Source organism: Pongo abelii, chromosome Y (genome assembly GCF_028885655.2).
Source record: "Pongo abelii isolate AG06213 chromosome Y, NHGRI_mPonAbe1-v2.0_pri, whole genome shotgun sequence".
Classification (NCBI taxonomy): domain Eukaryota; kingdom Metazoa; phylum Chordata; class Mammalia; order Primates; family Hominidae; genus Pongo; species Pongo abelii.
In genome coordinates this window covers 37902933-37917431 of record NC_072009.2, presented here as the reverse complement: position 1 = coordinate 37917431, position 14499 = coordinate 37902933, and the positions used below count along the sequence as shown (strand labels likewise).

General features: G+C 37.7%; 1 pseudogene; it reads right to left on the bottom strand.

Annotated features, from left to right (window-relative positions):
• LOC100436218 (actin, cytoplasmic 2-like) lies at nt 1–1125 on the bottom strand (annotated as a pseudogene).
• Nucleotides 1126–14499: the final 13374 nt, after the last annotated feature.

Here is a 14499-nt window from a genome sequence, read left to right as displayed (position 1 = left end):
TTAGAAGCATTTGTGGTGGACGATGGAGGGTCCCAACTCATCATACTCCTGCTTGCTAATCCACATCTGCTGGAAGGTAGACAGTGAGGCCACGATGGAGCCACCAATCCAAACTGAGTACTTGTGCTCTGGTGGTGCAATGATCTTAATCCTCATATTGCTGGGCACCAGGGCAGTGATCTCCTTCTGCATTCTGTCAGCAATGCCTGGGTACACGGTGGTGCTGCCAGATAGTACCATGTTGGCATACAGGTCTTTGCAGAGGTCCACGTCACACTTCATGATGGAGTTGAAGGTGGTCTCGCAGATGTTGCAAGATTCCATGCCCAGAAAGGAAGGCTGGAATGGCACCTCTGGACACTGGAACCACTCGTTGTCAATGGTGATGACCTGACCATTGAGCAGTTCATAGCTTTTCTCCAGAGAAGAGGAGAATGTGGCAGTGGCCATCTCCTGCTTGAAGTTCAGGGAGATCTAGCATAGCTTCTCCTTGATGTCGTGCATGATTTCCCACTTGGGTGTGGTGGTGAAGCTGTAGCCTAGCTTGTTGAGGATCTTCATGAAGTTCTCAGTCAAGTCCCAGCCAACTAGATCCAGATGCAGGATGGCATGAGGAAGGGATTAGATCTCCCAGAAGGGCACCGTGTTGGTGACCCTGTGTCCAGAGTCCATGAAAATGCCAGTGATACACCCAAAGTCATAGAGGGACAGCTCATCTCGGATGGCCGCATACATGGCTGGGGTGTTGAAGGTCTGAAACATAATCTGAGTCATCTTCTCTCTGTTCACCTTGGGATTCAAGGGTTCCTTGATTAGCAGCACTGGCTGCTCCTCTGGGGCCCCATGCAGCTCATTGTAGAAGTGGTGCCAGATCTTCTCCATGTTGTCCCAGTTGGTGACGATGTCATGCTTGATGGAGTACTTCAGGGTCAGGATGCTGCGTTTCCTCTGGGCTTCCTTGCCCACTTAGGAGTCCTTCTGGCCCATGTCCACCATCACGCTCTGGTGTCAGGGGCAACCCACAATGGAGGGAAACATGGCTCGGGGAATGCTGTCCCTAGCAAAGCCAGTTTTGCACATGCCAGAGCCATTGTCAATGACCAGCATGGCGATCACTTCTTCTATTGTGATGGGCGGAGGAGTGGGATAGTGGAGCCACAGAAGAACAAGGTGAGGGAGCTGGCAGTGGTGACTGGGAGCAAGAGTTTGATTCTTGTTTGTTGTGGGATAGTTTTATGCAGTGTTAATCTTTTTTGTAGTTTCCGATCTTTCTGAACCTATATATTTATATTTATCTCAAATTTTTGAAAGTTGTTATTATTCATTTGAATATGCTGTATATAACTTCCTTTTGCTGAACTCTTTCATGAATATTGCTAAATCTTAGATTTTCTTATTTAAGGTAATTCTGTATATCTGGTAAATGTTCTTCATTCTTTTTGATTGTTTTTCTGTTTTGTTCTTTGTGAATTTCTTAATAACCTCTGTTAATTTACTTTTCTTTTCTTTTTTCTTTTTCTTTTTTTTTCTTTTTTTTTTTTTAGACAAAGCCTCTCTGTGTTGCCCAGGCTGGAGTTCAATGACACCACATTGACTCCCTGAAAAATCAAGGTTTCACCATGATGTCCAGACTGGTCTTGAACTGCTAACCTCAAGTGATCAACGCATTTCAGCCTCCCAAAGTGCTGTGATTACAGGCCTGAGCCTGCACACCTGGCCCTAATAACTCATTTTACAGCTCACTGATTCTTTATTCTGTTTGATCTATTCTGCTGTTGAAAGCTTTCTGAATTTTAAACTTCAACCTGTATATTTCTCAGTTCTGGGACTTTTTTTATTTTTAAATAATTTCAGTCCATTTCTAAAAATTTCTTTCAGAAGTGTATCAGTTCCTTTTCTGTGTTGTTTTAGAGATCTGAGTTTCCTGAAAACTGATACCTTGAATTCTTGATCCAATAAACACTGATAGCCATCTCATTAATTGGCATTGGTCAATGGTTTATGTTTTGTCCATTTAGGGAGGTTATAATTTCCTGTTTGGTATTATTTCTTGTAGTTGTACATCTATATCTCTTTATTGAAGGAGTAGTTATTTACTTTATTGTTTTCTCTGTCTTATTTTGCATTTTGAGCTTTCTTTAAGACATAAGTATTGTGGGGTATTGTTTGCTTGATTTTGGCTAGGTCAGTGCCTCTGTTTTGGCAGTAGATGATGCCTTAAGCCCAGGTTTATCACGGCTCTAACAAACTTTGAAACACTGCCAGTCTCCTATCTGAGAGATTTTGAAAGGGATATCCTAAGAGTGTGGGAAGGCTCTCTATAGGTTTGTGATCAAGGAAATTATGCACTATACCTCCTTCCTTATGGTAATGCTGTACAGGCACTCAGGGTTGACATCTCCTGTGACTGAGATATCCAGGCTGGAGATGGTAGTCCTGCCTTTCTACTTCATGCCTGGTTGTCCTCAGGTTTTTTTTTTTTTTTTTTTTTCTCTTTTCAGCACTCACAGGGCTTCCTTGGGTGAAGACAAGAATAAGTCTCCTGCCAGGGAATCCACAGTGATGGGGAATCTGTCCATCCACTTCAACTTTATTTTGTTCTGTGTAGTAACTAAGAGTCGGAGGAGTTTTTTTTTTTTCTTTTTTCTTTTTTTAATGTGAATACAGATGAGTATTTTATTTTATTTTATTTTATTTTTTTATTTTATTTTATTATACTTTAAGTTTTAGGGTACATGTGCACAACATGCAGGTTAGTTACGTATGTATACATGTGCCATGCTGGTGTGCTGCACACATTAACTCGTCATTTAGCAATAGGTATATCTCCTAATGCTATCCCTCCCCACTCCCTCCACCCCACAACTGTCCCCAGAGTGTGATGTTCCCCTTCCTGTGTCCATGTGTTCTCATTGTTCAATTCCCACCTATGAGTGAGAACATGTGGTGTTTGGTTTTTTGTCCTTGCTATAGTTTGCTGAGAATAATGATTTCCAATTTCATCCATGTCCCTACAAAGGACATGAACTCATCATTTTTTATGGCTGCATAGTATTCCATGGTGTATATGTGCCACATTTTCTTAATCCAGTCTATCATTGTTGGACAATTGGGTTGGTTCCAATTATTTGCTATTGTGAAAAGTGCTGCAATAAACATTCATGTGTGCATGTGTCTTTATAGCTGCCCACCAACAGTGTAAAAGTGTTCCTATTTCTCCACATCCTCTCCAGCACCTGTTGTTTCCTGACATTTTAATGATCACCATTCTAACTGGTGTGAGATGGTATCTCATTGTGGTTTTGATTTGCATTTCTTTGATGGCCAGTGGTGATGAGCATTTTTTCATGTGTTTTTTGGCTGCATAAATGTCTTCTTTTGAGAAGTGTCTGTTCATGTCCTTCACCCACTTTTTGATGGGGTTGTTTGTTTTTTTCTTGTAAATTTGTCTGAGTTCTTCGTAGATTCTGGATATTAGCCCTTTGTCAGATGAGTAGGTTGCAAAAACTTTCTCCCATTTTGTAGGTTGCCTGTTCACTCTGAGGGTAGTTTCTTTTGCTGTGCAGAAGCTCTTTAGTTTAATTAGATCCCATTTGTCAATTTTGGCTTTTGTTGCCATTGCTTTTGGTGTTTTAGATATGAAGTCCTTATCCATGCCTATGTCCTGAATGGTAATGCCTGGGTTTTTCTCTAGAGTTTTTATGATTTTAGGTCTAACGTTTAAGTCTTTAGTCCATCTTGAATTAATTTTTGTATAAGGTGTAAGGAACGGATCCAGTTTCAGCTTTCTACATATGGCTAGCCAGTTTTCCCAGCACCATTTATTAAATAGGGAATCCTTTCCCCATTGCTTGTTTTTCTCAGGTTTGTCAAAAATCAGATAGTTGTAGATATGTGGCATTATTTCTGAGGGCTCTGTTTTGTTCCATTGATGTATATCTCTGTTTTGGTACCAGTACCATGCTGTTTTGGTTACTGTAGCCTTGTAGTATAGTTTGAAGTCAGGTAGCATGATGCCTCCAGCTTTGTTCTTTTGGCTTAGGATTGACTTGGTGATTCGGGCTCTTTTTTGATTCCACATGAACCTTAAAGTAGATTTTTCCAATTCTGTGAAGAAAGTCATTGGTAGTTTGATGGAGATGGCATCAAATCAATAAATTATCTTGGGCAGTGTGGCCATTTTCATGATATTGACTCTTCCTACCCATGAGTATGGGATATTCTTCCATTTGTTTGTATCCTCTTTTATTTTATTGAGCAGTGGTTTGTAGTTCTCCTTGAAGAGGTCCTTCACGTCCCCTGTAAGTTGGATTCCTAGGTATTTTATTCTCTTTGAAGTAATTGTGAAAGGGAGTTCACTGATGATTTGGCTCTCTGTTTGTTATTGGTGTATGAGAATGCTTGTGATTTTTATACATTGATTTTGTATCCTGAGACTTTGCTGAAATTGCTTATCAGCTTGAGGAGATTTTGGGCTGAGACAATGGGGTTTTGTAGATATACAATCGTCATCTGCAAAAAGGGACAATTTGACTTCCTTTTTTTCCTAATTGAATACTCTTTATTTCCTTCTCCTGCCTAATTGCCCTGACCAGAACTTCCAACACTGTGTTGAATAGGAGTGGTGAGATTGGGCTTCCCTGTCTTGTGCCAGTTTTCAAAAGGAATGCTTTCCATGTTTGCCCATTCAGTATGATATTGGCTGTGGGTTTGTCATAGATGGCTCTTATTATTTTCAGATACGTCCCGTCAATACCTAATTTACTGAGAGTTTTCAGCATGAAGTGTTGTTGAATTTTGTCAAAGGCCTTTTCTGCATCTATTTAGATAATCATGTGGTTTTTGCCTTTTATTCTGTTTATATGCTTGATTACATTTATTGATTTGCATATACTGAACAAGCTTTGCATCCCGGAGATGAAGCCCACTTGATCATGGTGGATAAGCTTTTTGATGTGCTGCTGGATTTGGTTTGCCAGTATTTTATTGAGGATTTTTGTATCAATATTCATCAAGGTTATTGGTCTAAAATTCTCTTTTTTGGTTGTGTCTCTGCTCAGCTTTAGTATCAGGATGATAACAGCAGATATTGGTGAACTGCAAATGCTGCTGTCTGATTGTTCCTCTAGAAGTTTTGTCTCAGAGGAGTACTTGGCCATGTGAGGTGTCAGTCTGCCCCTACTGGGGGGTGCCTTCCTGTTAGACTGCTTGGGGTTAGAGGTCAGGAACTCACTTGAGGAGACAGTCTGCCCATTCTCAGATCTCCAGCTGCGTGCAGGGAGAACCACTGCTCTCTTCAAAGCTGTCAGACAGGGACATTTAAGTCTGCAGAGGTTACTGCTGTATTTTTGTTTGTCTGTGCCATGCCCCCAGAGGTGGAGCCTAGAGAGGCAGGCAGGTCTCCTTGAGCTGTGTTGAACTCCACCCTGTTCGAGCTTCCTGACTGCTTTGTTTACCTTAGCCAGCCTGGGCAATGGCGTGCGACCCTTCCCTAGCTTCGCTGCCACCTTGCAGTTTGATCTCAGACTGCTGTGCTAGCAATCAGGGAGACTCCATGGGCATAGGACCCTCTGAGCAAGGTGTGGGATATAATCTCCTGGTGCACTGTTTTTTAAGCCCATCAGAAAAGCGCAATATTAGGGTGGGAGTGAACCGATTTTCCAGGTGCCAGCTGTCACCCCTTTCTTTGACAAGGAAAGGGAACTCCCTGACCCCTTGCACTTCCTGAGTAAGGCAATGCCTTGCCTTGCCTTGGCTCGTGCACAGTGGGCTGCACCCACTGTCTTGCACCCACTGTCTGGCACTCCCTAGTGAGATGAACCCGGTAACTCATATCGAAATGCAGAAATCACCCTTCTTCTGTGTCACTCATGCTGGGAGATGTAGAGCGGAATCTTTCCTTATTCGGCCATCTTGGCTACCAAACTTTTTTCTTTTTTTTCACACTTGGTTGTCAGCAGAATAGGGGACAAGTGTCATGAATATAAAAGGTCAAATTTTTTACACTTTGCCTGGTTTCTTCACTTCTCTGTCACCCTAGGAGCAGCCTCATTCTCAATTTTGATATCTGCTTTATTGATGGTGATAATCTCAGCACTGTATACTCAGTTTTTCTGTGGGTGTTCTTTGGGGGTTAGGCTTGGAGGCAATTGATGGCAGCTTCCTTTACTATGCCATATTTTTTATAAAAGTACTCTACTCTAGTTTAAACTTTTTCTGCTTCTTTTTGTATACATTTATGTTATAAATTTTACATTTCTTCTTTTTTATCTATATGTTTACACATATATATTTCTCAAAATTGATTTAGTGCATTTCAAAAGCTTTAGTATGTTTTAATTTTCCTTTTATTTGTGAAAATTATTTAATTCCTTGCAGATTCTTCAGTTGACCATAGGTTGTTGAAGAGTGTGTTTATTAGTTTCCAAACAATATGTATTTTTTCAGTTTTTAGAAAATGAGACTCAGTCAGGCGTGGTGGTCATGCTTACAATCCCAGCACTTTGACAGACTGAAGTGGGTTTATCACCTGAGGTCAGGAGTTTGACACTAGCCTCCTCAATACAGTGAAACTCCCTCTCCACTAAAACTGCAAAAATTAGCCTAGCATGGTGGTGTGTGCCTGTAGTCCCAGCTACTCGGGAGTATGAGGCAGGAGAATTGCTTGAACATGAAAGGTTTTGGTGAGTCGAGATCACACCACTGAATTCCAGCCTGGGTGACAGAGTGAAACTCCAACTTATTTATTTATTTTGTAAAGAAAGAAAGAAAAAAAGAAATAAAGAAAAAAAAAAGAAAATGGGTCTCTAGTTTTATTCCATTGTGGTTGGAGAAAGCATTATGTGTGATTTCAATAATATTAGATATAATTACACTTGCTTTGTGGACTACCATAAAGTCTATTCTGAAGATAGCTCAGAGAATAACACATAAGCAGTTTAGAAGAATGTGTAGTCAGCTTGTGGACTGTTTTGTATATGTCTGAGAGACTTATTTAGTTTATACTGCTTTTTAAGACCTTTTTTTTCTTATTGAACTTGGATGTGGTCACTTCACTCATTATTGAAAGTGAGCTGTTGAAATCTCCAACTATTATTATTATTGCAGAACTGTCTATCTCCACAAATCTATTTGTTTTTGTTTCACATATTCTGAGGATCTGTTATTAGGTATATATGTAAGTGATATATCTTCTTGATTAGTTAAACAATTTTGATATTTATCTAGTAATTCCACCTCTATTTTGGTTACAGTTTGAGTTATTTTTTCCCTCACTTTTAAAACATTTAAAAAGTTATTCTGCCAGTCTTTGACATTTAACTGGAGTTTATTTGGACTGAAATTAATTGCTGACAAGAATTTAATTTCCTATTTTTGTCCTTTTTTCTACAAGTTTTGTTGTTGTTATATTTCATTCCTCCAAAACTGCTCATATTTACATTTGTTTTTCTGGGGTACAATTCTGACTCCTTCATTTCTCTTCAGTATATTGAACAGTTCTTTTCCTATTGGCCATTAATGGCACTATAATTAATATCTGAAATTTATAATAATACAGTGTGAATTACAATAACTGAGTATTGACATACACAAATCATTTTCCTATATTGCTCTCCCTACCTTTCTACTTTTTTTGTCAAAAATTGTTTGTCATACAATATGTAGTAACAACACAGATATGTAATTATTGTTTTATTCTTTGTGATTTCTTCATTTTATTATTGAATTTTATTTTACTTCATTGAGACAGGGTTTCAGTCACATAGGCTAAACATGGTTCACTACAGCCTTGAGCTCCTGGGCTCAAGGGATCCTTCCACCTCAGCCCCTCATGTACCTGTGACAGAAGTGTATGCCACCACAGCTGGCTAATATTGTTGATTTTCTGTAGAGACAGGGTCACTTTTTTTGCCTTGACTGGTCTCAATCTCCTGGGCTCAAGGAAATCCTCATCTTTGGTTGGGATTACAGTTGTGAGATACTGTGCCTTTCCTCTTGTCATTTAAATCCAGTAGAAAAATACAGTTACAGAAACCCCATATACAATAATATTGGCTTTTCTATTTCCTGGTGTAATTACTTTATTGATATTCTTTATTTCATTTCTTGATTTGCACATGAGGTACGGGTTTACTTTCACTCCTTATGTGTTTTTATCATGTTTGGTAAGGCTGATCTAGTAGTAATGTACTCTCTTTAATTCTGTTTGCTTGGCAATGCCTTACTTGCTCATAAATTTAAATTTTGGTTTGGACAGATATTGAGTTTATGATTGACTTAATTTTGTTTATTTCAGCACTTTGAAGATCTCATCACAGTGACATTTCCTTAAAGTTCTCTATTTATTTGTCTTCTGTCAATTTCAGTGCATGTGTTTCAGTGTGGATGTCCTTGAGTTTATTCTTCCTGGAGAATTTTTTTTTTTCTTTGGAGATACTTGGATGAGTAGATTTCCATCTATCAACACATTTGTGAAGTTTCAGCCACTGTTTATTCAAATATTCTTTTCCTTCACCTCATATTTCTCTTTTATCAGTGGAACTCCCATTATGAATATGTTGATATTCTTGATGGAATCCCATGGCAACCTTAGTTTTGTTCATTATTCTTGCTTCTCTTTTTGTTTCATACACTGAATAATATCAAACAATCTATCTTCAAGTTGCCTCATTATGCTTTTTGCATGCTCACACAAGCAATTCAATCTTTCTAGTTACAGATTATTGATTTCATTTTTTAAATAATGTATGTGTATTTATTGGTATTTTCAATTTTGAATCACTGTTCTACTGGGTTCCCTTAGGTCTTTGAGAACATTAAAATGAAGAGAATTGAAAGATTTCCCTAGTTAGTACCATGCCTGGGCTTTCTGAAATAGTTTCTTTTAATCATGTTTTCTTTGAATGTGCTTTTTTGCATTTATCTTTGAATGGCTTTTATTTTATTGTTGAACTTTGAACACTTTGGATATTATTCAGCATATTTAGATAAAAAATTCTTGACCTCCACAATTGCTTAGTTTGTGGGTTGTGTACTTGTTTAAAACTCTTTAAAGCTAGTTTTGTAGTCTGTGTTCTTTGTCATGTATGGCCACTTAACCTGTTTTCTCTCATATTTTTGTTCATATCCTTTCCTTGACACATTAAAAAAAAAAAATCCAAGGAAGGAAAAGAAAAAGAGGAAAAGAAAGAGAAGAAAAACTGTCCAGGATTTGCATATGGACTCTTTCAGGAACTCTAGTGTTTAGTACAAAGTCAGGAAAAAGTTAAAAGTTTTGGGGTCTTCTCCATGCATGCATCCAAAAATGGGCATACTTCTATCCTTCTAAATATACCAGTAGGAGTCTGGGTGCGGTGGTTCATATCTGTAATCCCACCAATTTAGAAGGCTTAGGAGAACAAATCACTTGAGCCCAGAATTATGAGACCAGCCTTGACATCATGACAAGATCTCTTCTGTATAAAAGAATACAAAAATAAGCTAGTTTTGGAGGCCCATGCCTGTACTGTGAAATGCTGAGGGGGAAGGATTGGTGGAGTCCAGAGAGGTGAGATGCTCAGGAGGCTAAGTTGGCAAGATCATTTGAACCCAAGGAAGTTGCCGCTGCAGAAGGCCATGATCATGCCACAGGATTCCAATGTGGGCCACAGGGCAAGTTATGTGACTATTTAAAACCAAATCCAATATAAACAGCAATAAACTGTGAGAATTTTTCAAAGGTGATTTTCCTCATCAATTTTCTTTACCAGACTCTTATTTCTAGGCGTTTTGTTTGTGTACTGCTTGACCTGACTCTTATTCCTTGCTACTAGTGGCCCCGACTAGTATATTTCCTTTCCACAAATGTCTCCTGGGAGTCAACTTATGCCCCCAAGAAAGCTCTGAGGTGGGCTAAAGAAAAGCTTCTGAGCTAATATTCTCCAAGGGATCCTCAGACATTTTAAATCACACAACCACAATTATTTGAGATAAGCTCCGTATTTCCACACATGCATCAAAATCTGCATCTAGAATCTAATCTTCCTCACAGTTGTCATGAAGCCAAGGAGTTGGTGATGATGGTCAGTTAAAATGCCACATATTGTCTTGCCCAAACTTAGAGGTCAGGTCTTTCTTCATTAAACACACCCCTGAGTTATGTTATTAGATTCCAGAGCTCCAAAAATCAAGTCTGATGTTGTTTTCTCTTCCTTATAGATCTTCACTTTTAACTCAATTAACTTTAATGACAGCTTAAAATAGAAACTTGGTTAAATCTACCTTGCTTTTTAATGTTCAGAGAGGTTTTTCTCGAGATGTAGTCTCACTTTCTCACCCAGGCCAGAGGGAAGTGGTGCAATCTTGGATCCCTGCAGCCTCTTCCAGGTTCAAGGGATTCTCTTGTCTCAGCTTCCTGAGTAACTGGGGTTACAGGCATGCACCCTAATGCCTAAATAATGTTCTTATTTTTAGTAGAGTAGGGGTTTCACCATGTTGGCCAGGCTCATCTCAAACTCTTGCAATGAAGTCATCCACCTCCCTCAGCCTCCCAAAGAGCTGGGACTACAGTCATGGAGCCATCCTGTCCAGACAGTTTTGTAAGATTTTATTTGACACTGCTTCCATCATTATCATGAAAGCCATTCTGTCTTTCATGCTGTAAGAAATGTTTAAGAATATATGTTTCTGTTAGCAACTTTTAAATGATATGATTTTACTATTTTCCAAATTATTAAGAGTTCAGTTACTTCATTTCACAACAGTATGGTAGTTGTTATAAATAATTAAGTTCCATCTTGGGCCAGTTTAATCTCACAGTCCCTAACTAAAGTATTTGAGTGTAAAAATTAACTCTCTAAATAGACTATATAATGTGCAGCTCATATATTATTATTACATTAGTGTTGTTTTATATAATTAAATGTAAGGGTGATATTTTAGGACACTATCCTATTCATCTTGTAGAGTCATACCCTCCTAAGAAGGCAGAATTACACTTGGTAGATGTAGGCATACCAATATAGATTTCAAAAGACACTCTTCAGATTTCACTGGGAAATGAAAACTGAAATGTTTCAACTGTTCTGGAAATATGACCCTAACCAGTAAGGAGAAGGCTTGTGACCTCTATGATAAAAGGAATGATAAATAATGAATTACTTGAGATATTTCCACATTTGTTTCCCGTATTGTGTTTTGAATAATAAAAAATGTAAATGAAAACTCTAATAATATATTTAAATAATAAAAACATTTAAATACATTTTAAATTTTAAACATTTATATTTATTTATATGAATTAAATAGTGAGCATACATTTCTTTATTCATATAACAGGCTCTCAAGTATAGAGAAGAATATGTCAAGTTCACACCTCTAAGGGTCTTATAACTAGGTTGGATAGAAATGGAAGGAGTGAGTGAGAAGATAGCATAAGCTTATCTGCAAGTCAACTAAAATATTGTTTCATAAATATTATATAGACTTAGTATTCAAAAATGTAATACTGAAATTACAAAGTTGTATTATTTATTATAATATTAAACACTTAGAGAGACATTATTATATCTCAGAATTCTAGCTTAAAATGGTGGATATAATAGTAAATAACACTGAAATGGCCCCTCACTTCATAAAGTAACAGTTAATAGTAAAGCAGAAAGGAACAAGAACAGAAAAGAAAAGAGATGTGTTTCATTCGTTGAAAAGTAGAATAATTCTAGACCCTCAATGAAAAATAAATTGATCAGGGTAACACAGAAGAAGGAAGTAAATTAAGATGTTAATACTATCATTTTGGGAACAGTAAATGATGACCTCACCTTTAATGCATAAACAGCAACAAGAAAAAAAATTGTAGGCAGTAGATAATAGATAAAATATTGTTATAGATAAAATATGAAAGAGATGAGGGAAAATAAGTGTATTTGGAATATCCCCAGTTTTTATGTTATATAGGTGATGTACTTTTGGAAAAAAAATAACAGAAGAGAGAGGCATATAGAAAGTGTAAAGAAGTTCAGGGGAAGTTTTAAATTTGGCTGTCTTAGTCTTGGGACACTCGTAAGAAAAAAAAAAACAATGTATAGAAATTCAGAGATCATATCACTGGTTGAATTCCTTAGAACCACAGATTTAAAACTGAAGAGGCTTTTTTCTCAAAACAACCTCAATAAAAAGCCAGGTGTGATGGTGTGCATCTGTGGTCTCAGCTACTGAGGAGACCAATGCAGGAAAATTGCTTGAGCCCAGCAATTTGAGGCTATAGTGAGTCAAGGTCTCATTACTGCACTCCAGACTCGGTAACAGGACACTTTCTTAAAAAAGAAAAGGAAAGAAAAAGGGAAGGGAAAAGCGAAAGGAGAAAGGGAAGTAGAAAGGGGTATTCTGTGTAGTTACGTTAGTGGTCTAACGAACAGACATCTATGAGATAAAATGAAACAAAACACACTGACAACTAAATAGAGAAATCAGATGAAAGTTGAGTCATGTAATCCAAAGCAAAATAGTATTTCAAGAATGATGGTGTGACTCAGTTTTACAAATACACATGACTGAGTGATATGCAAAAGACAAGTGATACATGGGATTTAGTGACAAGTAGAAGATATGATTCTAAAAACAGGGTAAATGCCTTAAGAAAGGAGAGTTAAGAAAAATAAAATTAAACCTTGTCAGGGCCAACTCTTTGCATGAGTCTTCCTATCACAGGATCTAAATAAATGAGTTGACAGTGGCATATCTAGGACTAAGACAAGCAGGATGTAGATCTAGTAAAGAAAATGATCAAGCCTGGTTTGGTGGCTCACACCTGTAATTGCAGCACTATGGGAGGCTGAGGGGGTGGATCATTTGAGGTCAGTTTGAGACCAGCCTTGGCAACACAGTGAAACACCATCACAATTAAAAATTCTAAAACTAGCCAAGCGTGGTAGTGCATGCCTATAATATCAGATACTCAGGAGGCTGAGGCAGGAGAATCACCTGAATCCAAGAGGCCAAGGTTGCATTGAACCAAGGTTGTGCCAGAGACCTTCTCTCAAAAAAATTAAACTAAACTAAAATAAAAAGAAATGATCCTGCAGGTAGAATGAAGAAGTAATGGTACAAGGAGACAATAAATAATAAGCAAATCAGTGTTTTAAGAAGCTGGGAAATTCAAAGCAAAGGCAAAGAGGGTCATAACAAGGAGCAGTAAAAAGTACACACAAATCTATACAAGTTTTTTTTTTGGTGGTGATTTCTTAGGAGAAAGAAACACAAAAGAAAGTGTGAAAAAGAAAGTGTGAAAAAGAAATTTGTCACCATTGCTTTGGTAGAAAGGAAAAAAGGAGAAACACCAACCACAACAAAATAATGTAAATTATACAATGTTAAGCTTTAGTGTTCTTTGTCCCTTCCCATGGTTATTGTTTCCTCAAGAAATAACAGAAGCCAAATATTCAAAATAGAAGAAAACTTTAGCATATATTACTATCTATATATATTAAGCCAAGTTTATTTTAACTGTCATTCTTTTAAAATTTGTATTTTAGATGAAGAAATATAAATATTTATGGGACACAAAGTGATTTTATAATGCATGTATATATTGCAAAATAATTATATTGGGTTATTTACCATATCCATTACCTCACATACATACCATTTCTTTCTTTGAGGTAAGAATATGTAAATTCTAATTTTTAAACAATCTGTATTTTTGAGATAGAGTTTTGCTCCTGTTGCCCAGACTTGAGTTCACTGGTGCAAACTCAGTTCATTTCAACTGCCACCTCCGGAGTTCAAGTTATTGTCTTGCCTCAGCCATTTGAGTAGCTGGGGTGAGAAGTGCATGCAACCAAACCTGGCTAATTCTTATATTTTCAGTAGAGACAGTGTTTCATCGTGTTGGCCAGGCTGGTCTTGAACTCCTGACCTCTAATGATCCTCCCTCTATGGCCACTCAAAGTGCTGGGATTTCAGACATGAGCCACCATGCCTGACCTTCTTTTATTAAACAATTTTGAAGCTGACATTTATTAACTGTGATCACCATTCGGTGCAAAGGATCACCAGAACTTCTTCCTGTCTCACTGAAATTTGTTATCATTTGATGAACACCTCCCCTTTCTCTATCCACTCCCATCACCACCACACACTCCAATCTCTGACTACTTTTTGTGTGTTTGTAGAAAGAGTCAGGGCCTTGCTGCATTGCCCAGGCTGAAGTACAGTGACACAACTATGGCTCACTGTGGCCTCAAACTTCTGACCTCAAGTTATCCAATCACCTCATCCTCCCATAGTGCTGGAGTGACAGGCATGAGCCACCACATCTGTCATATTCACAGTTTGAATGAGTTCAACTTTTTTAGATTTTACATATAATTGTGATCATTGTATACTTGTCTTTCTATGCCTCTCTTATTACACTGAGCAAAATATCTTCCAATTCCATTCATTTGGTCACAAATAAATAAAATATCTTTCTCCTTTTTTTAAGGCTGTATAGTATATCTCCTTCTGTATATGTGCCAC